The sequence below is a fragment of the Giraffa tippelskirchi genome, chromosome 1, assembly GCF_054371585.1.
Source record: "Giraffa tippelskirchi isolate mGirTip1 chromosome 1, T2T-mGirTip1v1.2.pri, whole genome shotgun sequence".
Classification (NCBI taxonomy): Eukaryota; Metazoa; Chordata; class Mammalia; order Artiodactyla; family Giraffidae; genus Giraffa; species Giraffa tippelskirchi.
This window is the reverse complement of record NC_137275.1, coordinates 165859651-165882659: the sequence shown is the minus strand read 5'-3', so window position 1 is coordinate 165882659 and position 23009 is coordinate 165859651. Positions and strand designations below refer to the sequence as shown.

Below are 23009 nucleotides of genomic sequence, written 5' to 3'. Positions count from 1 at the left end.
ACTATTAGATTTGTATTTGCTATTCATTCTTTATACAGGGAAGAAGCTATATCAAACATAATAGATTTTTTGCCTTGGTTGAAAGCTGTGGAAATGGTGGAATTTAATCTTTATTTCTTTGAAGTAATCTTTTTTCCTTCTTTGACTGTGCTGTAGCTGTGCTTAGTCGTTCAGTCATGTCCGACTCTTTGCGACCACGTGGACTGTAGCCCTCCAGGCTCCTCTGTCTATGGGGATTCTCCAGGCAAGAATACGGAGTGGGTTGCCATGGCCTTCTCCAGGGGATCTTCCCAACCCAGGGATCAAGCCCAGGTCTTCTGGATTATAGGCTGATTCTTTACCATCTGAGCCACCAGGGAAGCACTCCTTCTTTGTCTATTTTGGGTGAATTTCAGTGCTGTTTTAAATGAAGTTTTAGGGAAAAGACACAACATAAAAAATAACTTTTGCATTATGAAGCACATGCTTGGAACATTATGTTTACCTCCACTCAGGAAGAAAATTTTACCTTTGGATCTGAAGTTAAAGGAAAATTTGGTATTAATCACTAAAAAATGAAGAATTAATATTTGTTTTCTATAATTGACGTGGTTTGCTTTCCTTCCTCTAGTTTTGTCTCACTCTGATCTGTTTTCTGCACATGCACGCATGCTAAATCGCTTCAGTCATGTCCAACACTTTGTGACCTCATGGCCTGTAGCCCATCAGGCTCCTCTGTCCATGGGAGTCTCTAGGCAAGAATACTGTAGTGGGTTACCATACCCTCCTCCAGGGGATCTTCCAACTCAGGGATCAAACCTGCATCTCTTATGCCTCCTGCATTGGCAGCCGAGTTCTTTACCACTAGTGCTCCCTGGGAAACCCCAAGAGTAGAGTCATTTTCTAAAACACAATCCTGATCACAAAACCTGGAAACCTCCCCCACCCCATCCAGTTTAATGATACAACTCAAGCATTTTAGTTTGAACTGTTACTATCCACCTCCAGCCTGTTGTTTTGCTACACAAAACTTTGTGTATTCAAAAAGTACCATGGGTACTGTCACTTGTTTGTCTTTACCAGGGCTGATCTTAACTATCTAGAGGGTTATCTTACTTTCATATCTATGGCTAAATTGGCCAAATTCTTGTGCTTCTAAAAACTGCATTTCTCTCTGTGTTCCAGACTGAGAGGCTACCCCAAGATACTCCCCCTCCTGTCTCCCTTCAGCATGTTGCGTGTGTCCCTATCTAGATATGGATTAAGGGGCAAATCTGGGAATACCTACCTAGTCCCTGTTCTGTAATGGGCATTTGATTTTCTTAGACATTGATAATATCACCGGAAATGTTCCAAAGAGGAGGCTTTTGCATTTATTAGAGCTCCTTTCAAGGAGACCAAAGCATGTGGTTGGGAAACATTGATTGAACAGTAAATAGGGTTGAAGAGTGAAAATTCCCAAGAAGTAGACTCCAGTTGTTAGATGGTCCTTGTCCCAAACTACCTTCTCAAGTATGAGTCTCAGTACCTGAGACACTTTTGAATTATCAGATCGAGTATTTATATTTGATGTTAGAACTGGATGACTCAGGGCAATAGAGGAGAGGCTCGGCCTAGTAATCTTAAATCATTCCCCACATGATACTCACCTTAATCCACAGTAAGGCTTAAATGATTAGTGCTTCTTGAGCCACAACATAAAGAATTTTGTGTCTTTAGCTTGTCTAAGAGGCCGTCTCTGTTCAATCTTGCCTTTAGTCTGGCACTCACCATGCTATGTAAACTGTTCATTTTCTCAAGTAATGTGCTGATGTGTTCCATCATTATGTGCACTATATATAAATCATTTTATATCTTCAGCACCTGGTATAGTTCTGGGCACATAGATGCTCAGAGGGATTTGGTTGGATCAAAATTTCTGTCCAGTGAGTTGGTCAAGGTTAATTAAATCACTTTAAAATGATGTCTTCATAATTCTGCTAAAATCTTCAATTCAAGGTCAAGCAACAAGTGTGGCACCAACTTCCAGACCTAGGGATAGATATTTATGTAACTGCTCAGAAAACAATCAGTAATATTTGTAATATGTTAATAGCTCTTAAAATACTATTCTATCTGAGAAAAATTAAAGCAGACCTAAAATTTGCAGATTTTTTTTCTTTTTCCCAAAGATAAGCATATGCTGAGATATATCTGGCCCAGAGGTTTCATAGCATAAACTCCAATAGAATAAAATTCTTAGTTACATCTATAATGCCACTTGGCTGTGGGTGAGTTTAGCCTATGAAATTGTCCTATTGTACAGACCCTGTAGTAAATGTTAGGCAGTATTCACTTTTTATTCAAAGTAGATAATGCTTAAAATGCTTTACTTGTGGCACAATGAAATGGATGGAAACTATCTAGGAAGGAATTAGTACTAAAATTAAAAATGTTAGCTCCAGAAAAAAACTCACTAGAACCATTACTCTTACTGTTTTCTAAAATTTATTTTATTGAAGTGTGGTTGATTTACAATGTTGTATTAATTTCTGCTGTATAGAAAAGTGATTCAGTTATACATACATATATATGTGTGTGCTTAGTCTCTCAGTCATGTATGACTCTTTGCAATCCCATAGAATGTAGCCCATCAGGCTCTTCTGTCCATGGGGATTCTCCAGGCAAGAATGTGGGAATGAGTTGCCATGCCCTCCTCCAGGGGATCTTCCTAACCCAGGGTTCAAACCAAGGTCTTCCACATTGCAGGTACATTCTTTACCATCTGAGCCACCAGGGAAGCCCATAGATATGGATATAGATATAAATATAGATATAGACACATTCTTTTTTGTGGTTTATCACAGAATATTGAATATAGTTCCCTGTGCTATACAGTAGGACCTCATTTAGACATTCTTTATATAATTTTCATCTGCTAGTCCCAAACTCCCAATCCATCCCTCCCCTACTCTCCCTCTGCCTTGGCCACCACAAGTCTGTTCTCTATGTCTGCGAGTCTGTTTGTGTTTCATAGATAAGTTCATTTGTGTCATATTTTAGATTTTATATGTAAGTGATATTGTATGGTTTCTTTGTCTGACTTACTTCACTTGGTATGATCATCTCTAGGTCTATCCATGTAGGTACAAATGGCATTATTTCATTCTGTTGTTTGGCTGAGTACCACATCTTCTTTATCCATTCATCTGTTGGTGTATATTTAAGTTGCTTCCATGTCTTGGCTATTGTAAATAGTACCATTATGAACATAGAGATGCAAGTATCTTTTTGAATTATAGTTATATCAGGATATATGTGGAGAGGGCAATGGCAACACACTCCAGTACTCTTGCCTGGAAAATCCCATAGATGGAGGAGCCTGGTAGGCTGCAGTCCATGGGTTTGTGAAGAGTCAGACACGACTGAGGGACTTCACTTTCACTTTTCACTTTCATGCATTGGAGAAGGAAATGGCAACCCACACCAGTGTTCTTGCCTGCAGAATCCCAGGGCTGGTGGAGCCTGGTGGGCTGCTATCTATGGGGTCGCACAGAATCGGACACGACTGAAGTGACTTAGCAGCAGCAGCAGCAGCAGCAGCAGGATATATGCCAGAGTGAGATTGCTGAATCATATAACAACTCTACTTTTATTTTTTGAGGAGTCTTCCCACTGTTTTTCATAGTGGCTGCACTAATGTACATTCCCACCAATAGTGTATGAGAATTTGCTTTTCTCCACACCCTCTCTAGCATTTTTCTTCATAGATTTTTTTGATGATGACCATTTTGACTGATGTGAGGTGGTACCTCATTGTACTTTTTTTGTATTTCTCTAATAATTAGCAATCTTGAACATCTTTTCATGACCATCACTCTTATTTTATACTATTATCCTGGGGCATGGAGGAGGGAGGTGCTCTCACTAAGTTCACACTCCTACTTAGTAGGACAGCCTGGAGAAAAATCCACCTGCCTTGGTTTCCATACTACTCCCATTCTACAAAATCACGTTGCTATGGCTTCAGCTTCTGACTCTCCTCTCTACCACTAATCAGAACTGGAGATGACAGATGGCAGAATTTGTGTTGCAGAGGGAAATAGGGAGCTGAAGGGTCCCTGAAAATTTGCTATCCAGTGTATGGAAAGTATGCCAACAGAAGATGAACTTACAGGTCCAGAAATAAGTTTTGGCACCAGGTGAATGCTTAAAGAGTCACTAATGTAATTCAGGGATGCTGGAACTTGTCATAATTGATGATTCCAGAAATTTTGGATTTAGCTATATAATTTTTAAGGTTGTATTATAATGAGTTCCTTTTGTTGACTTCTTTGTCATTTTGCCTTTTTGCAAATCTTGCCCATCTTTCCTATTGTGAGGGTTTAGTGAGTTTTCAAGTTGGATTTTCCCCCAACTGGTTTGCTGCCAGGTTGACAGCTCTTAGGAACAGACGTTCTCCATTTTTCTGGCTAACAGTCCAGAGAGCTTAGTTAAGGTGTTGACTTCTGATCCTCAAAGTCTCTAGTGGCTTCAGTTCTGGCAAACTCAGAAACCCAGTTACATTTATTCAGCAGCCAGCCAATGAGATAGCATTCAATGCATTCATTGCTTTTGCCAGTCTTTTTTATGGCAGAGATTTAGTCCCATTGAATCTGAAGGATTGCATCTATCAGAGACTGAGATGACAGATTTCATGGCATTTGGATCCTTCATTCTATGGAGATAGTGATTGAGGGAAAGAAGAGAAGCCATAATAATATTTGAAAATATGAAGCAATGGGATTTATTTAGAACAGATTGGATTATATCATAGAACAGACGATCCCTGTATTCACAGTTGCTGTTTAAGGAATTTTATCTTACCATTTGGAAAGGCCTCTAATAAAAAAGAGTAACGTACAACTGCCCTTTGGTTAAGTATCAGCAAAGAAATATTAGTCCAAATATTTTAAATGCAATGAGAAAGAAAGAGAAATTGAGACAGGTGTGCATGTGTGTGTGCACATGCACATACATGTGTACACACATACACACAGATTTTTATAGATAGTAGGCAAAATAATGAAGTCATAAAAAAGGAGAATGGACCAGAGATGGTGTTAAGAACTGCTGACCATGGAACAACTATAAAAATATACAAATGAGTATTTATCTGAGTGTGTATTGAGGTTGGTTTTCCTTTGGCTTAACGTATGATAGGAGCTACAAAGGAAATGACTGCTAGATTTGAATGTATAAATGTTAAAAAATTTTAGAAGTTAACAAAAAGAACATAAAGTAAAAGACAAGTGGAAGGACTTCGCTAGTGATCCAGTGGTTGATGCCATGCTTCCACTGCAAGGGGCACGAGTTTAATCCCTGGTCAGGGGACTAAGATTTCACATGCTGTGAGGTATGTCCAAAATATATTTTTTTTAAGTGAAAAACTTTAAAAAAGAATTCTCATGATGATGGGTTAATAGACTTAGTATAAAAAGAACTGTTACAGAGTAATAGGAAAAACAAAATTCTATTATAAAGAAGCAATTTACTAGAAGAATTACAAACGGCCACAGGAAAATGGAGGTTTATAAGTTACCTAGTGAATGCACAATACATTTCTTTTTCTGTGATCAACTTGGCCAAAAATTAATTTAAATTAATGATATGCCTAGTTTTGTAAGTGACTCATTAATAGGGACATTTTTGTATATTGCTGAGGGTCATGTAAATGGTGCATTTTTCTGTATAGCAATTTGGAAGTACCTATCAAGAGCCTGAAAAATATTTATAACTTATGAACCAATTATAGTCTTCATTCTAAATTGTATCTAAAGGAAATGATCAGAGATGTGCCCAAAAATGTGTGAGCAAGTTTATCCATAGATAGTATTATTTATTACAATAAAGATGGAACCAGGTGACCACAAGAAAGCAGGAGTAGCAATACTCATATCAGATAAAATAGACTTTGAAATAAAGGCCGTGAAAAGAGACAAAGAAGGACAGTACATAATGATCAAAGGATCAATCTAAGAAGAAGATATGACAATTATAAATATATATGCACCCAACATAGCACCTCAATATGTAAGGCAAATGCTAACAAGTATGAAAGAGGAAATCAACAGTAGCACAATAATAGTGGGAGACTTCAATAACCCACTCACCCCTATGGATAGATCAACCAAACAGAAAATTAGCAAGAAAACACAAACTTTAAATGATACAGTGGACCAGTTAGCCCTAATTGATATCTATAGGACATTTCACTCGCAAACAATGAATTTCACCTTTTTGTCAAGTGTACATGGAACCTTCTCCAGGATAGATCACATCCTGGGCCATAAATCTAGCCTTAGTCACTTCAAAAAAGTTGAAATCTTTTCTGATCACAATGTGATAAGATTAGATGTCAACTACAGGAAAAAAAATCTATTAAAAATACAAACATATGGAGGCTAAATAACACAATTCTGAATAACCAACAAATCATGGAATAAATCAAAAAGGAAATCAAAATGTGCATAGAAACAAATGAAAATGGAAACACAACAACCCAAAATCTATGGGATTCAGTGAAAGCAGAGCTAAGGGGAAGGTTCATAGCATTACAGGCTTACCTCAAGAAACAAGAGAAAAATCAAATAAATAACCTAACTTTACACCTAAAGCAACTAGAAAAAAAAAGAAATGAAGAACCCCAGGGTTAGTAGAAGGAAAGAAATCATAAAAATTAGGGCAGAAATAAATGAAAAAGAAACAAAGGAAACTATATCAAAAATCAACAAAACTAAAAGCTGGTTCTTTGAGAAGATAAATAAAATAGACAAACCATTAGCCAGACTCATCAAGAAAAAAAGGGAGAAGAATCAAATCAACAAAATTAGAAATGAAAATGGAGAAATCACAAAAGACAACACAGAAATACAAAGGATCATAAGAGACTACTATCAGCAAATATATGCCAATAAAATGGACAACTTGGAAGAAATGGATGAATTCTCAGAAAAGTATAACCTTCCAAAACTGAACTGGGAAGAAATAGAAAATAATAACAGACCCATCACAACCACGAAAATAGAAACTGTAATCAAATATCTTTCAACAAACAAAAGCCCAGGACCAGACGGCTTCACAGCTGAGTTCTACCAAAAATTTACAAAAGAGCTAACACCTATCCTACTCAAACTCTTCCAGAAAATTTCAGAGGACGGTAAACTCCGAAACTCATTCTATGAGGCCGTGATCACCCTAATACCAAAACCAGACAAAGATGCCACATAAAAGAAAACTACAGGCCGATATCACTGATAAACATAGATGCAAAAATCCTCAACAAAATTCTAGCAAACAGAACCCAACAACATATTAAAAAGATCATACATCATGACCAAGTGGGCTTTATCCCAGGGATGCAAGGATTCTTCAATATCCGCAAACCAATCAATGTGATACACCACGTTAACAAATTGAAGGATTAAAACCATATGATTATCTCAATATATGCAGAGAAAGCCTTTGACAAAATTCAACACGCATTTATGATAAAAACTCTCCAGAAAGCAGGCATAGAAGGAATATACCTCAAGATAATAAAAGCCATATATGATAAACCCACAGCAAACATTATCCTCAATGGCAAAAAATTGAAAGCATTTCTGCTAAAGTCAGGAACAAGACAAGGATGCCCACTCTCACCAGTACTATTCAACATAGTTTTGGAAGTTTTAGCCACAGCAATCAGAGAAGAAAAAGAAATAAAAGGAATCCAGATTGGAAGAGAAGTAGTAAAACTCTCACTGTTTGCAGATGACATGATCCTCCACACAGAAAACCCAAAGACACCACCAGAAAATTACTAGAGCTAATCAATGAATATAGTAAAGTTTCAGGATATAAAATTAATACACAGAAATCCCTTGCATTCTTATACAGTAACAATGAGAAAACAGAGAAGTTAAGGAAACTATCCCATCCACCATTGCAATGAAAAGAATAAAATACTTAGAAATAAATCTACCTAAAGAAACAAAAGATCTATATATAGAAAACTATAAAACACCGACAGAAGAAATCAAAAATGACACAAATAGATGGAGAAATATATCATGTTCATGGATCAGAAGAATCAACACAGTGAAAATGAGCATACTACCCAAAGCAAACTATACATTCAATGCAATCCCTATCAAGCTACCAATTTGTTCTAGTTCTGGCATTTTTCACAGAACTAGAACAAATAATTTCACAATTTGTATGGAAATACAAAAAACCTCAAATAGCCAAATCAATCTTGAGAGAGAAGAATGGAACTGGAGGAATCAACCTGCCTGACTTCAGACTATACTACAAAGCTACAGTCATCAAGACAGTATGGTACTGGCACAAAGACAAAAATATAGATCAATGGAACAAAATAGAAAGCCCAGAGATAAATCCACGCACCTATGGGTACCTTATTTTTGACAAAGAAGGCAAAAATATACAATGGAAAAAAGACAATCTCTTTAACAAGTGGTGCTGGGAAAAGTGGTCAACCACCTGTAAAAAAATAAAACTAGAACACTTTCTAACACCACACACAAAAATAAACTCAAAATGGATTAAAGATCTTGAAGTAAGACCAGAAACTAAAACTCCTAGAGGAAAACATAGGCAACACTCTCTGACGTAAATCACAGCAAGATCCTCTATGACCCACCACCCAGAGTAATGGAAATAAAAGCAAAAATAAACAAATGGCACCTAATTAAACTTAAAAGCTTTTGCACAACGAAGGAAACTATAAACAAGGTGAAAAGACTGCCTTCCTAGTAGAAGAAAATAATAGCAAATGAAGCAACTGACAAAGAATTAATCTCAAAAATATATAAACAGCTCATGCAGCTCAATACCAGAAAAATAAACAGCCCAGTCAAAAAATGGGCCAAAGAACTAAACAGACACCTCTCCAAAGAAGACATACAGATGGTTAACAAACACATGAACAAATGCTCAATATCACTCATTATCAGAGTAATGCAAATCAAACCCACAATGAGGTACCATCTCACTCCAGTCAGAATGGCTGCTATCAAAAAGTCTACAAGCAATAAATGCTGGAGAGGGTGTGGAGAAAAGGGAACCCTCTTACACTGTTGGTGGGAATGCAAACTAGTACAGCCACTATGGAGAACAGCATGGAGATTCCTTAAAAAGCTGAAAATAGATCTACTGTATGACCCAGCAATCCCACTGCTGGGCATACACACTGAGAAAAGCAGAATTGAGAGAGACACGTGTACCCCAGTGTTCATCACAGCACTGTTTACAGTAACTAGGACATGGAAGCAACCTAGATGTCCATTGGCATGCAAATGGATAAGAAAGCTGTGATACATATACACAATGGAATATTACTCAGCTATTAAAAAGAATGCATTTGAAGCAGTTCTAATGAGGTGGATGAAACTGGAGCCTATTATACAGAGTGAAGTAGGTCAGAAAGAGAAACACCAATGCAGTATATTAACACATATATATGGAATTTAGAAAGATGTTAATGATGACCCTATATGCAAGACAGCAAAAGAGACACAGATATAAAGAACAGACTTTTGGACTCTGTGGGAGAAGGTGAGCATGGGATGATTTGAGAGACTAGCATTGAAACAGGTATATTACCATATGTGAAGTAGATCACCAGTCCAAGTTCAATGCATGAAACGGCACTCAAAGCCTGTGCATTGGAACAACCCAGAGGAATGGAATGGGGAGGAAAGGAAAGTGGGTGGAGATTCAGGATGGGGGACACATGTACACCCGTGGCTGATTCATGTCAATGTGGCAAAAACCACCACAATGTTGAGAAGTAATTAGCCTCCAATTAAAATAAATAATTTAAATGGGGAAAAAATGGAACCAGGTTAATCTGCAGTGAATAGAATAGCACAATAAAAGTCTATATACCCATTTAATATTATAATTTCTAGGAATATTCAGTAACATGGAGGTCAATTTATGATATCACAATATGCTTTTGAACTGTGGTGTTGGAGAAGACTCTTGAGAGCCCCTTGGACTGCAAGAAGATCCAACCAGTCCATCCTAAAGGAAATCAGTGCTGGGTGGTCATTGGAAGGACTGATGTTGAAGCTGAAACTCCAATACTTTGGCCACCTCATGTGAAGAGTTGACTCATTGGAAAAGACCCTAATGCTGGGAAGGATTGGGGGCAGGAGGAGAAGGGGACGACAGAGGATGAGATGGTTGGATGGCATCACTGACTCGATGGACACGGGTTTGGGTAGACTCCAGGAGTTAGTGATGGACAGGGAGGCCTGGAGTGCTGTGGTTCATGGGGTCGCAAAGAGTTGGACATGACTGAGTGACTAAACTGAACTGAACTGAATATTAAGTTATATAATAAAGTATAATTCCTAAAATACTTGATTAAATTTCTAAAATCACATCAATAGTTATTGATGGGTAATGAAATTATAGGCATTTAAAATTTGTTTTACTCCTATGAATTAAAAAAAAATTGTATTGTAAAAGTTCTTTGTTATAATCAGGGACAAATATATTTTCCCCAGTTTTAGTACATACAAAAAATTCACTAATTTTATGGTTTTATTAACTGTAGCAGTTATATGCAGTTGAGTAACTGAGATTACATTCAAGATGCGCCCTATTTTCAGCACCTTAAAAAATTCCTCATGTCCTTTTGCAGTCAATTCTATCCTCAAACAATTACTGGCAATTGCTGCTGTTTCTGTCACTATTGTTTTGTCCTTTCTAGAATTTCATACATCATTTTGAGATCCATGCTGGTATATATGCCATTTTTTTTGTTCTACGAATTTTATTTTGAAGGAATACTCAGTATATGATTCACTCAAAGAATTAACCCAGGGGTGAAAGGTGATTAGACATAGTGAAAAGAAGAAATATTGAGACTGGAGAGTCTAGATGAGTCATCTACATCTTCTGATTCTCAGTTTGCTCATCTCTAACATGAGATTAAAAATAACATTTCCTTATCCATTCTTCAACATCATTATGGGTAACAAATGAGAAAATGCCTATTAAACCACTTTGTGAAGCATGAGTATCAATTTCTGACTTAGTTATTATTGTATGATATTGATGTGTAGGTCAGTGTACCTACCCCTTTCAAAAAGAGATTTGTCTTTATGTATATAAAATAGAGACTCTCATAAGGGTATACTCTAACGTAAGTTACGCCCTAATAAATTGCTGTCATGGGAGATGTTTGAGAATGGATCAGACTGTTAGCAGTGATAAATGACTGAATTCTCTAGCATTAGTTATTTTCAGATTCAAGTTTGATACCCATACTTTCCCCCTATCTTCTTTCCCTTTTCTTTTCCAGATCCCTCTGCGTTCAGAACTTGTTCTCTACCAATAGGTTAGAGTATGAGAATATACTCTTTTATTAAATTTTTGACATCTAGGAAGTTTTTCTTAAATGTTTAAGATTTGCAGAAACAAAAAGGCAGTGAAAACCCAACGTGTTCAACCCCGTTTGCAGATAAGTACTTGGCACCATGAAATAACTTTAAATAACTTGAAAGAAAGAATACTAGCAAACATGGTTAGATCATTCCTTCAATATTTATTCACTCTACAGTCACCAAATTTTGATTGAGTTTCCGTCATGTTCTAGACTTTCTGTGGGGCCTGGGGTATAGTTGGTATTTGTCCTAATAGAAATTACATTCAAGTAGGAGATGAAGACAAAAGATAAATAAACAAACCATTAAATAGTTACAAATTCTAATAAGAGTAAAAAGAATTCAAACAAAAAGCTGCATTGTGTGATGAAACAGGACTAACAAAATCAAGAAAGGACACTGTAGGAGATTTATACCTAAGCAAGACCTGAAGCATGAGAAGGAGCTAATCTTGGGAAGAGCTGGAAAAATAGCATGAGGAAAAGAAGAAACACTATATAAATGCCTGTGACAGGGAATACAGGAACTAAAGAAAAATCAGTATGGCTGGCACATGATGAATACAAAAAGATCCATAGTTGAAGCTGTAGAGTTAATAAGCACTATCATATCAGACTACAATGAGGAGTTTGGGTTCTATCCTAACTCCCTGGGAAAAACTGGGTGGTTTTACTCATGGGGGTGTCTTGATTGTCTTGATCTGTTTTAATCCTCATTGTTTTCATAAAATTAAATTGGTCATTCTCTATTCTGATCTGTAGCCAACAATTTACTTGCAAAGAATTTAATTAAGATGTAAAGAAAAACTACACATACTAAAGCTTTGTCTACCAGTTTTCTAAAGTAATAATTTAAGATGTTCTCTTTAAGATAATTTCATTTACTATAGAACATTCTAGTTCTTTCCTCTATTATTATATCTCTAATTCCTTATTGGGGAAGATTTCCCAGGGACAGCTGGGGGTCCCATGCAGTCAACCAGATACCCTCTGTCAGCACATGTATCATTTAGGCTTCTGTGGGTGGCTTCAGCTAGATTTAGAATGACAGCAATCAGAATCTGATTTATTAGTCAATTTAGAATCGACCATAAGTCAAATTTTTCTTTGCTACCTAATTTTCTGTTTTAGCATCTTCAGGTCAGTAGTAAGGTTTTAATATTTTGTCTTCTCCCCAAATGCTATATACATTTCATATGAAGGTTAAGTAATTTTGAATAATCACCATAAATTTATATGATTACACAGATACCTTTGGTGTTTTATTACTGTGATAGTTATAAAGTTTTCTGGCCAAGTGTATTTTACTGTGTAATTGCAGCTTGTTGTTACCCTAGTAAGAATATTGTCTTTCAGTCATGAAGACCATTGATTTTATGAGATATCTAACTAAGGTTTCTGAAACTAATTCTATTGCCTTAAAAATAGATTTGTACTTTCAATTTGTATATTATAAAATATTAAACAGTATCTCAAGAATTTATATTTGAATTAAAACCATAGCTCTGAAACTTCGTGAACTTGAATAAGTATTTAACTTTTTGTGTCTCAGTTTTCTCATCTAGAAAATGCACATGAGGATAAAAGCAAGATAATAATGAGGATTAAATGAGTTCATATATGTATATATAGAGAACTTAACCCACATTTGCAAGAATCATGTGAATCCTTCAGAAGCATTCATTTTCCACTTAATAAATACTATACCCACTTAATAAATACTGTACCTCAGGCCTTGTGTTAAAAATATTGACATGCCAGTGAATATAGGCAAATCATTGTCTGACCAGAGAGGTCTGAGCTTCCTGCCCAGGACAGGCTGCCCCAGCCAGTTGGAACAGAAGAGTAGAGAAGGAATGTGTGTATTAGCACCAAGAACATAAGAAATCCAGAGTCAGTGGGAGAGCCATTGGTCCTTCTGTGCTCTGCAGGATTCTTATGTTAAGGTTAGATGCATTAAGTTACTTTTTCCATTTTCAGATTGTGTAAGTGATCAAATACCACCTTTCTTTTGCAATGCAACAAAAAACTTGTATAAATCTTTTTGTTTTTAATTGACAACAGCATATTGTTTGAGTAAAAATACAGATTATAGAACCAGATGCACAGATCATAGAATCAGGTAGACCTGGATTCAAGTCCATTTACTACCCATGTGTCTGTTAATAAAAATAATCAATAAACAATAATAAGAATAGGAAGGGGTTTTATTTGCGTCAAACAGGAGTAGCCTGGAAGCCTGCTTCCCAGATTATCTGAGAAACTGCTCCAGAGGAGCAGGGTTTTAAGCACAGTTTTGTATTTTGTCAGAACAAAGAACATTAAACATTTCTTCAAGGGTTGCATTTCTAAAAGGTTTCAAAAAAAAAAAAAAAAAAAGAACAGACCAGCACATACACAGGGACTCAGTATGGCCTTGGCACCTGGGAAGGGAATCTTGTCATCAAAGGAATAGTGTCATTGGCTTCCTAGGAAGGGGGCATTTAATCTTTATTTTTAACATGGACATTCTTTACTTCTTGTCAGTGTGCCCTTTCTTTCATTAAAGCAGATGTATAATGTATGTTTGATAGGACACAGACTATTCTATTTAGTACAAAATCCATATTAACTCATGTATAAGCCAGAATGACTTCCATATATCTCATTATGTGAAAATTTTGTAATCATAACTTACTGCAAGTTTCTTAACTTTTTTGTCTTCAGTTTTCTGAGACTATTTTCTCATCTGTAAAATGACAATAATAATGCTATAAATCTCAAAGGCTTGTTGTGAAAACTAAATGAGCTATGCAAGTCAAAGTATTACCCCACTTTAGCATATATTAAGTGTTTAAAGTTGTCAATCATCACCCTAACATTATTACAATTAGCTACCATGTTTAAAGATGAGGATTCATAAAAGTTGTATAAATTGTCCAATGACTTAATGTGGACTCAAATTCAGTTTTCCGTGATTTCAAAATGCATGTTATTTGTATTGATTTTATTCCTCTTCATAAGAAAAACAAAACAAAAACTTGACCATTCTCTCTCAAAAACTAAAACTGTGTGATCCCCACCACTATTATTAATTAAAAGTGAAGGACTTAACGATTGTTAAAAATATGTCACCAGATAAACATCAGCGGTGATATGTTTTATAGCAGACTAACAAAAATAGATAGCAAGTACGGTTTTCATAAGTTTTCTTTGCTAAAATCCTCTACTGCTTTGAGGATTTTCCAGATCATAGCATGTCTGTTTCCTAAGTGAGCAGACCTTATGGTTCAACTCAGTGCTAGCCATTAGTGTCAGAACCAGGATACACAAGGTGGAGTGTGCAACTGGAGCAATCTCACTGCTCTCATGGATGGGAGTCAGATGGTGTTTGAGAAGGTACATGTGAGTCTTGAACTTGTACTTTATTTGAGCACCCATTAATCAAAAGATCTGACTTATGCTATACTGTTAGCAAGGAAATACTGAATTTCCCTCCAATTTACACAGTTTATTCAAGCAGTAATTGGAGAGTCACTGCTTAAATCCCACTCTTAAAAGAAAGTTATCCTTTCACAAGTTTTTTAACTGAATTCGCCAGATTTGTGGTTTTCATAATGGATAAGTGTCTAAAATACTTATATTCTCTTGGTGTATGATGCACGTGTGTGTGTGTGTGTGTAAGAGAGAAAGAGAGATGTCTAGCCTCAGAATAGAGAATATCTGCAATAATGAATAGCATAGCGGGTATTAGAAGAATGCAAATTTCAAGCAGTTTAGAAATGGCACATCTCAAATTTCTATATATTTAACAAGCCTCCATGGACTCATTACAATGTCAGGATTGTACAAAAAATAATCCCCTTTGTGAATGAAAGTTTTAGGGTTTCGAAGCTTGAATGAAGGTATAATTTAGCTCTTGGCCTTTGAATACTTGTTATACATTTGTTGTGTGTGTGTATGTAATATTTCTATTTTTGATGAGACTGAAACTGCTTATATTGATGTACCTTAATGTTTTCCAATTGAAACATTTTATATATTAAAGCTTTGCACTCTGTTACTGGTACATGTGATTCCCTCCCAGCTGCAGAGAGGAAGGAAGCATTAGGTAAAGGCAGATATGGTTCTCTTCTGTGTTCTGTGAAGCTTACTCATCCTCTTACTGGAAGAAGCAAAGGAGAAAATAAAGGCACTATGTTTTGTTTTTTGCTTTTCCTACAGCAGCAGCTTTGGGAAAGACAGTAGATATGACTTTATATTGTTAATAATCAATTACTAGTATTTTTGAGCTTTTACCATGTACTGGTTCCACTTTCAAGGGCTCTGCACATATTAGCTAATTAACTTTACAATATTCCTTTGGTATAGGTAGTATGTATCATTATCCCCAAGTTGCAGATGCAAAAACTAAACATAGTCAGGTTAAGAAACTTCCCAAAGCTACCTGAAATGGTAAAGTAGAGTTCAAATCCATGTGATTGACTATGTGGCCTGTGCTCTTAACCACTGTGCCAGTGGTGTCAGTGAAAGAAATAACGATCATCATCATCATTCATCATAATTATACTTAAATGTGTGTTTACTATGTAAGCCTACTGTGCCAGTTGCTTTTAATCTCCACAAAAACCTTGAGGGGGAAGCTGTTGTGGACTTCATTTTACAAGATGGAAACCAAGACTCTGGGAGGTAACTAACCGAAGGCTTCATAGCTGTAAGAGGTGAGACTTGAGTTTGAGTTAAATCTGGCTTCAAAGCTAGCAAATAAAGACAGGGAGAGGGAAACACTGACAAATCCATGCCCGTTTCTAGATAACATGGCTTCCCATTACCTGTAGCTTATCACTACCTTCATTATGAGTCAGGGTCAAAAAAGAGAAGATAACACGCATTTCAAGGTTCAGTTACAATGGAGGTCACTTTGTAACAGAGGTTCTATATGGCACAATTCATTTAGCAAGAGAAAGAGAGAGAGTCAGCTATTACTTAAACTGTATGCTCAGTAAAGTAATTAATTCATGAAGAAAAATTTTTAAAGAAACTAAATTATTAGTGAGTTTCCCCTTAAAGCTCCCCACAGAACCATTACGAGAAGTAATTCCAGGGACTTAAGAGGATTAGACATCATTCTATTTAAAATGCCCTATAACATAACATTGACTATAACCATGAAGACAGTTTTTATATAACGATAATCCATCTTGGTAATCCAAGTCTATGCCCCGACCAGTAATGCCGAAGAAGCTGAAGTTGAATGGTTCTATGAAGACCTACAAGACCTTCTAGAACTAACACCCAAAAAAGATGTCCTTTTCATTATGCAAAAGTAGGAAGTCAAGAAACACCTGACGTAACAGGCAAGTTTGGCCTTGGAGTACAGAATGAAGCAGGGCAAAGGCTAATAGAGTTTTGCCACGAGAACGCACCGGTAATAGCAAACGCCCTATTCCAACAACACAAGAGAAGACTCTACATATGGACATCACCAGATGGTCAACACCGAAATCAGATTAATTATATCCTTTGCAGCCAAAGATAGAGAAGCTCTATACAGTCAGTAATAAGACCGGGAGCAGACTGTGGCTCAGATCATGAACTGCTTATTGCCAAATTCAGACTTAAATTGAAGAAAGTAGGGAAAACCACTAGTCCACTCAGGTATGACCTAGATCAAATCCCTAATGAGTATACAGTGGCAGTGACAAATAGATTTAAGGGTCTAGACCTGATAGACAGAGTGCCTGATGAACTATGGACAGAGGTTCGTGACATAGTACAGGAGACAGGGATCAAGAAAATCCCCATGGAAAAGAAATGCAAAAAAGCAAAATGGCTGTCTGAGGAGGCCTTACAGATAGCTGGGAAGAGAAGAGAAGCGAAAAGCAAAGGAGAAAAGGAAAGATATTCCCATCTGAATGCAGAGTTCCAAAGAATAGCAAGGAGAGATAAGAAAGCCTTCCTCAGCGATCAGTGCAAAGAAATAGAGGAAAACAACACATTGGGAAAGACTAGAGATCTCTTCAAGAAAATTAGAGATACCAAAGGAACATTTCATGCAAAGATAGGCTCGATAAAGGACAGAAATGGTATGGACCTAACAGAAGCAGAAGATATTAAGAAGAGGTGGCAAGAATACACAGAAGAACGGTACAAAAAAGATCTTCACGACCCAGATAATCACGATGGTGTGATCACTCACCTAGAGCCAGACATCTTGGAATGTGAAGTCAAGTGGGCCTTAGAAAGCATCACTACGAACAAAGCTAGTGGAGGTGATGGAATTCCAGTTGAGCTATTCCAAATCCTCAAAGGTGATGCTGTGAAAGTGCTGCACTCGATATGCCAGCAAATTTGGAAAACTCAGCAGTGGCCACAGGACTGGAACGATCAGTTTTCGTTACAATCCCAAAGAAAGGCAATGCCAAAGAATGCTCAAACTACTGCACAATTGCACTCATCTCACATGCTAGTAAAGTAATGCTCAAAATTCTCCAAGCCAGGCTTCAGCAATACGTGAACCGTGAACTTCCAGATGTTCAAGCTGGTTTTAGAAAAGGCAGAGGACCCAGGGACAAATTGCCAATATCCACTGGATCATCGAAAAAGCAAGAGAGTTCCAGAAAAACACCTATTTCTGCTTTATTGACTATGCTAAAGCCTTTGACTGTGTGGATCAGAATAAACTGTGGAAAATTCTGAAAGAGATGGGAATACCAGACCATCTGACCTGTCTCTTGAGAAACCTGTATGCAGGTCAGGAAGCACCAGTTAGAACTGGACATGGAACAACAGACTGGTTCCAAATAGGAAAAGGAGTCTGTCAAGGCTGTATACTGTCACCCTGTTTATTTAACTTATATGCAGAGTGCATCATGAGAAACGCTGGGCTGGAAGAAACACAAGCTGGAATCAAGATTGCCGGGAGAAATATCAATAACCTCAGATATGCGGATGACACCACCCTTATGGCAGAAAGTGAAGAACTAAAGAGCCTCTTGATGAAGGTGAAAGAGGAGAGTGAAAAAGTTGGCTTAAAGCTCAACGTTCAGAAAACTAAGATCATGGCATCTGGTCCCATCACTTCATGGGAAATAGATGGGAAACAGTGGAAACAGTGTCAGACTTTATTTTTTTGGGCTCCAGAATCACTGCTGATGGTGACTGCACCCATGAAATTAAAAGACGCTTACTCCTTGGAAAGAAGGTTATGGCCAACCTAGATAGCAATTTAAAAGCAGAGACATTACTTTGCCAACAAAAGTCCGTCTAGTCAAGGCTATGGTTTTCCAGTGGTCATGTATGGATGTGAAAGTTGGACGGTGAAGAAAGCTGAGTGCCAAAGAATTGATACTTTTGAACTGTGGTGTTGGAGAAGACTCTTGAGAGTCCCTTGGACTGCAAGGAGATCCAATCAATCCATCCTAAAAGAGATCAATCCTGGGTGTTCATTGGAAGGTCTGATGTTGAAGCTGAAACTCCAATACTTTGGCCACCTCATGCGGGGAGTTGACTCATTGGAAAAGACCCTAATGCTGCGTAGGATTGGGGGCGGGAGGAGAAGGGGACCACAGAGGATGAAATGGTTGGATGGCATCACTGACTCGTTGGACATGGGTTTGGGTAGACTCCGGGAGTTGGTGATGGACAGAGAGGCCTGGCGTGCTGCAATTCATGGAGTCACAAAGAGTCGGACACGACTGAGCGGCTGAACTGAACTGAACTGAACTGAATCCATCTTGTGAAGAAGGATTAAAAGTACAAGATGTCCAGTGTGGAGAAAAGGAGATTTGAGTCAAGCATGTTGCCTATCTTTTGGAGAATAGTCTCTGGAAGAGAAACTTGACTGGAAAGTTCCAGGGAGACACATTTTATCTTAGTTGTAGGAAGAACGTTTTCTCAACTAGAGCTGTCCACCCTTGGAATGGGCTGCCTTAGAAACTCACCCACTACGTGCCACTGTGTGCAGAGGCGGGATAGCACTCAGGGAACCAGGGAAACATGGAGTAGATAACTATTCTAATGTTGAGATCTTTTAATTTTACAGAGCATAAAAGTTATTTAAGCTGCTTAAGTGAGAGAGTCATGTATTTTAATAGATTTTAATGCATGTTAGAATCTATTATCTATAAAAGATGCCAAAAGGGGAAAGACACCTGAAGTGTAGGAAAAAATTATGTAATCTATTGGGAAAACATATTTGAAGCTAAGTTAAGAACTGTTCTGTATCGGTGGAATGTATAAGGAGATTTAATATCTTTGAAAATATTGTTGAAGGATGTAAAATTTCTAAAAAATTAATTTTAAAATTTGAGTGTGATTAAAGAGAAGAAAGCCAGGGCTTCTTTGGTGGCTTGGATGGTAAAGAATCTGCCTGCAAGAGGCCCAGTTCGATTTATGGGTTGGGAAGATACCCTGGAGAAGGGAATGGCAACCCACTCCAGTATTCTTGCCTGGATAATCCCAGGGTGGGGGAGCCCATTGGGCTGCCGTCTGTGGGGTCGCACAGAGTCAGACAGGACTGAAGTGACTTAGCAGCAGCGGCAGCAAACTACCAGGATACTGTATCATTTCCTTTCTGTTTTCTTAGGTTTTCATGAGTCAGCCCCTTGTATATCCAAGAAATATAAGAGAAGACAGTGTGCACAGTGGCACAATGCTAGGTGGAGAGTGCCTTAATTTTTTTTTAAGAGAGGGAATGTGTTTTCAAAAGGAAGTCAGGCAGCCTGTCTGTACTGTGGCTCATTAGCAGCGCTGAGACAGTTCAAACCTTATCATGATTCTTAAATTTAGCATCATGAAGGCAGGAAATAAAACACAAAGATGATCAGTGTGAAGTGGGCTTACATAGCATGGAAGAAAATTAGTTTGTTGAAAGGCAGGCTTTGGAGTGCAGAAATTTGATGTGCTGGGTTTGCTATTTTGAAAGATACTGAAAACTAATGTGGTCATGTCAGGCTTCTAAGTCTGTTGGAATTTATTCTGTAGATTTGTAAACATCCACATTCATAAAACTGGTAAAACAAGCATTTTGGATTTATGAAATGCAGACGTCTGGGGCGGGGCTTGCTCCTCTCTGCTCTTTCCTCATTAGACTCCTCTCTAAAACCCAGAAAGATACCCTTCCATGTGAAAATACCATTTCTTGAAGCAGGTTGGGATCCTGGAAACTCTGCTTTAGATGTTGTAATAGCAAACAATTTTGGCCCAAACTATTCCAACAATGGGAGAAAACCTCCTTTCACGCACTATTATTTTTCTTTGATCTTTGCGTTGTAGTCTCCAAGTCTCGGGAGGTTTTGTGCTCGCTCCTCTAATTTCCATTAGAGAGGGCTGTGAATCCTCCTCCTCCTCCATTCCGCAGAGTTCCTAACTATTCTCTTTGACCAAAGTTACTCAGTAAAAATTAAAGGGGCTAGGAGGATCAAAGGCTGTGTGTTTTTGGAATGGTGCTGTCATTTTTTGTGGGGTCCTTAACAGTGAGGAACAGTGATGGGCAGAGGAGAGTCAATTGCAGTGTTTCAGCATTTTTACAGAGCTGCAAGGGAACCAACCTCTTAATAGCATCTAATATCTTAGGGAGGCTGGTGCTTTGTAGCCTAACCAAAGGCTGCATCTTATAATCTGATGAATATCACTCTGCAGTATAGCATGAGGAAATCCATACTGCCCTAATAGTGTCCCACCTTTCTCTTTACCCTATTTACTAAACTCATGGTAACTCATAAGAAGTTTTCAGGTTTAATATGCCTTGCTTGATTCATTACCTAGTACTGAAAGTGTATACACTTGTGCAGACTTCAGGTAATCACCAACGGGCATCAGTAGCATCAGTACTTGCTGTCTAGGTAATAAATTATAGTATAAGGGACTCAGAATACACCAGGCACTAGTGATTCACTGATATTTTAGCTCTCTTAGTCGTCACAGCCTTGTGTGTGTGTGGTTTCATTTTTATCTCCATCTTACAGATGAAGACTAAGGCACAGAGTTGTTGTTTAGTCACTAAATTGTGACCAACTCTTTTGCAACCCCATGGTCTGTAGCCCTCCAGGCTCCTCTGTCTTTGGGATTTCCCTGGCAAGAATACTGGAGTGGGTTACCATTTCCTTCCCCAAGGGATCTTCTCAATCCAAGGACGGAACCCACATCTTCTGCATTGCAGGTGGATTCTTTATCAAGCCACCAGGAAACCCAAGGCATAGAGGTCAGAATTAGAATTCAAACCATGCAACCTGATTCCAGAATTCATGGTTTACTTTTTTAATACATCAACCTCAAACCAAAGATCTGAAACAAATGCTCAGCATTTCTTCATGATCTTTTAGTCAACTCTTATGTAAAGTTAAATCACCAGAAAGCTGAGGCAGTGGCTTAATTGCTGTGGCTGCCTTAACTATGAAAGAAGTAGAAGAGAAGAGAAAGCTTGTCTTTATAATCTTATAGACTAGTTTCAATCTAAATCCCGGTTTTATTACTTATGTTAATTCCCAGGGGACCAAACCCGGGTCTCCTGCATTGCAGGCAGATTCTTTACCATCTGAGCTACCAGGAAAGCCTCAATTCTTAGCTACTCATTACTAATTTCTCAAGATCTCAATTGCTCAATCTGTGAAATGTGGATATGACAGTAGCATGTACTAAATAGGGTTATTGTTGATACGAACTTACATAATTCATTTAGAGTGCCTAGCGCAATGCCAGACACAGACATGTTAAATGTTAATGTTTTAAGCTGTCTTTAACCTTTGCTGGAAATAGAATGACAGATAATGAACCAACTGTGTGTGTGTGTGTGGGGGGGAGGGTCTATTAAAATGATATTGGTTAATAGAATGTAACAGATGCATGAATTTTATTCCACAAGGTAAGTCAGTGGTCTGGATTCTACCAGTAGACTAGATTTTCTGCAATAGTGTCCTTAGATCTGTAACACGGGATCATTGTGAGGGAAATACGATTGTAATGCAATGTGTCAGGTATTTATTACACTCTAGGGAGGATCCATGTTGCTCCAAATTCTGAATTACAGCAGAGTCCCTGTGTTATCACATCTGCTCTCACATCTCCAATTCTGCTTCAGAATACGTAATAGTCATGGAGCTGGGATTTACCATTCTCTTCTAGTTAATTAAAAACTGAAAATCAGTACAATCATAAGGAGGGACATAAAGAGGGAAAATAAGTTTAAGACAGAAATGCTTGAAGGATGTGGGAGTTCTTCTGGGCAGCCAGAAGTCAGTTGACTGTACTCACTAAGATCTGATTCCTGGGGATGGGATAGTCTCAGTGGGCTGTGACTTCTTCCTCTTCCCAGGCACTGGAACTTCACTGCTCTAAGTGAAATTATTTAATTTATGCTTTCAAATTGAAAAGTTCCTTTATTCTCTCTCAACATAGGAGCCCTAAAGACTGTTCATACCAACGCAGCAACTCTCTCTTAAAGCTATCCTTAGAAAATAATAGGGGTGGGTATTCCCCAATTCAGGAAACTCCATCTTTTATAGAAAGCATCCATGTGGCACCTAAAGGGTTAAACTTTTGTTGCAGATAGAGTATCAAGTGGCTTTTCAGGAGAGGATAACTCCCAATTTAGAAACTGCCATTTCTAAAGGGTAAGCCAAACATGCGTTAG

At 37.7% G+C, this 23009-nt stretch overlaps 1 protein-coding gene across 6 annotated transcripts in view; it reads left to right on the top strand.

Annotated features, from left to right (window-relative positions):
* The window catches only part of TRPM3 (transient receptor potential cation channel subfamily M member 3), an 885588-nt gene that overhangs the window by 290859 nt on the left and 571720 nt on the right, over positions 1-23009 (top strand). The window lies entirely within an intron of this gene.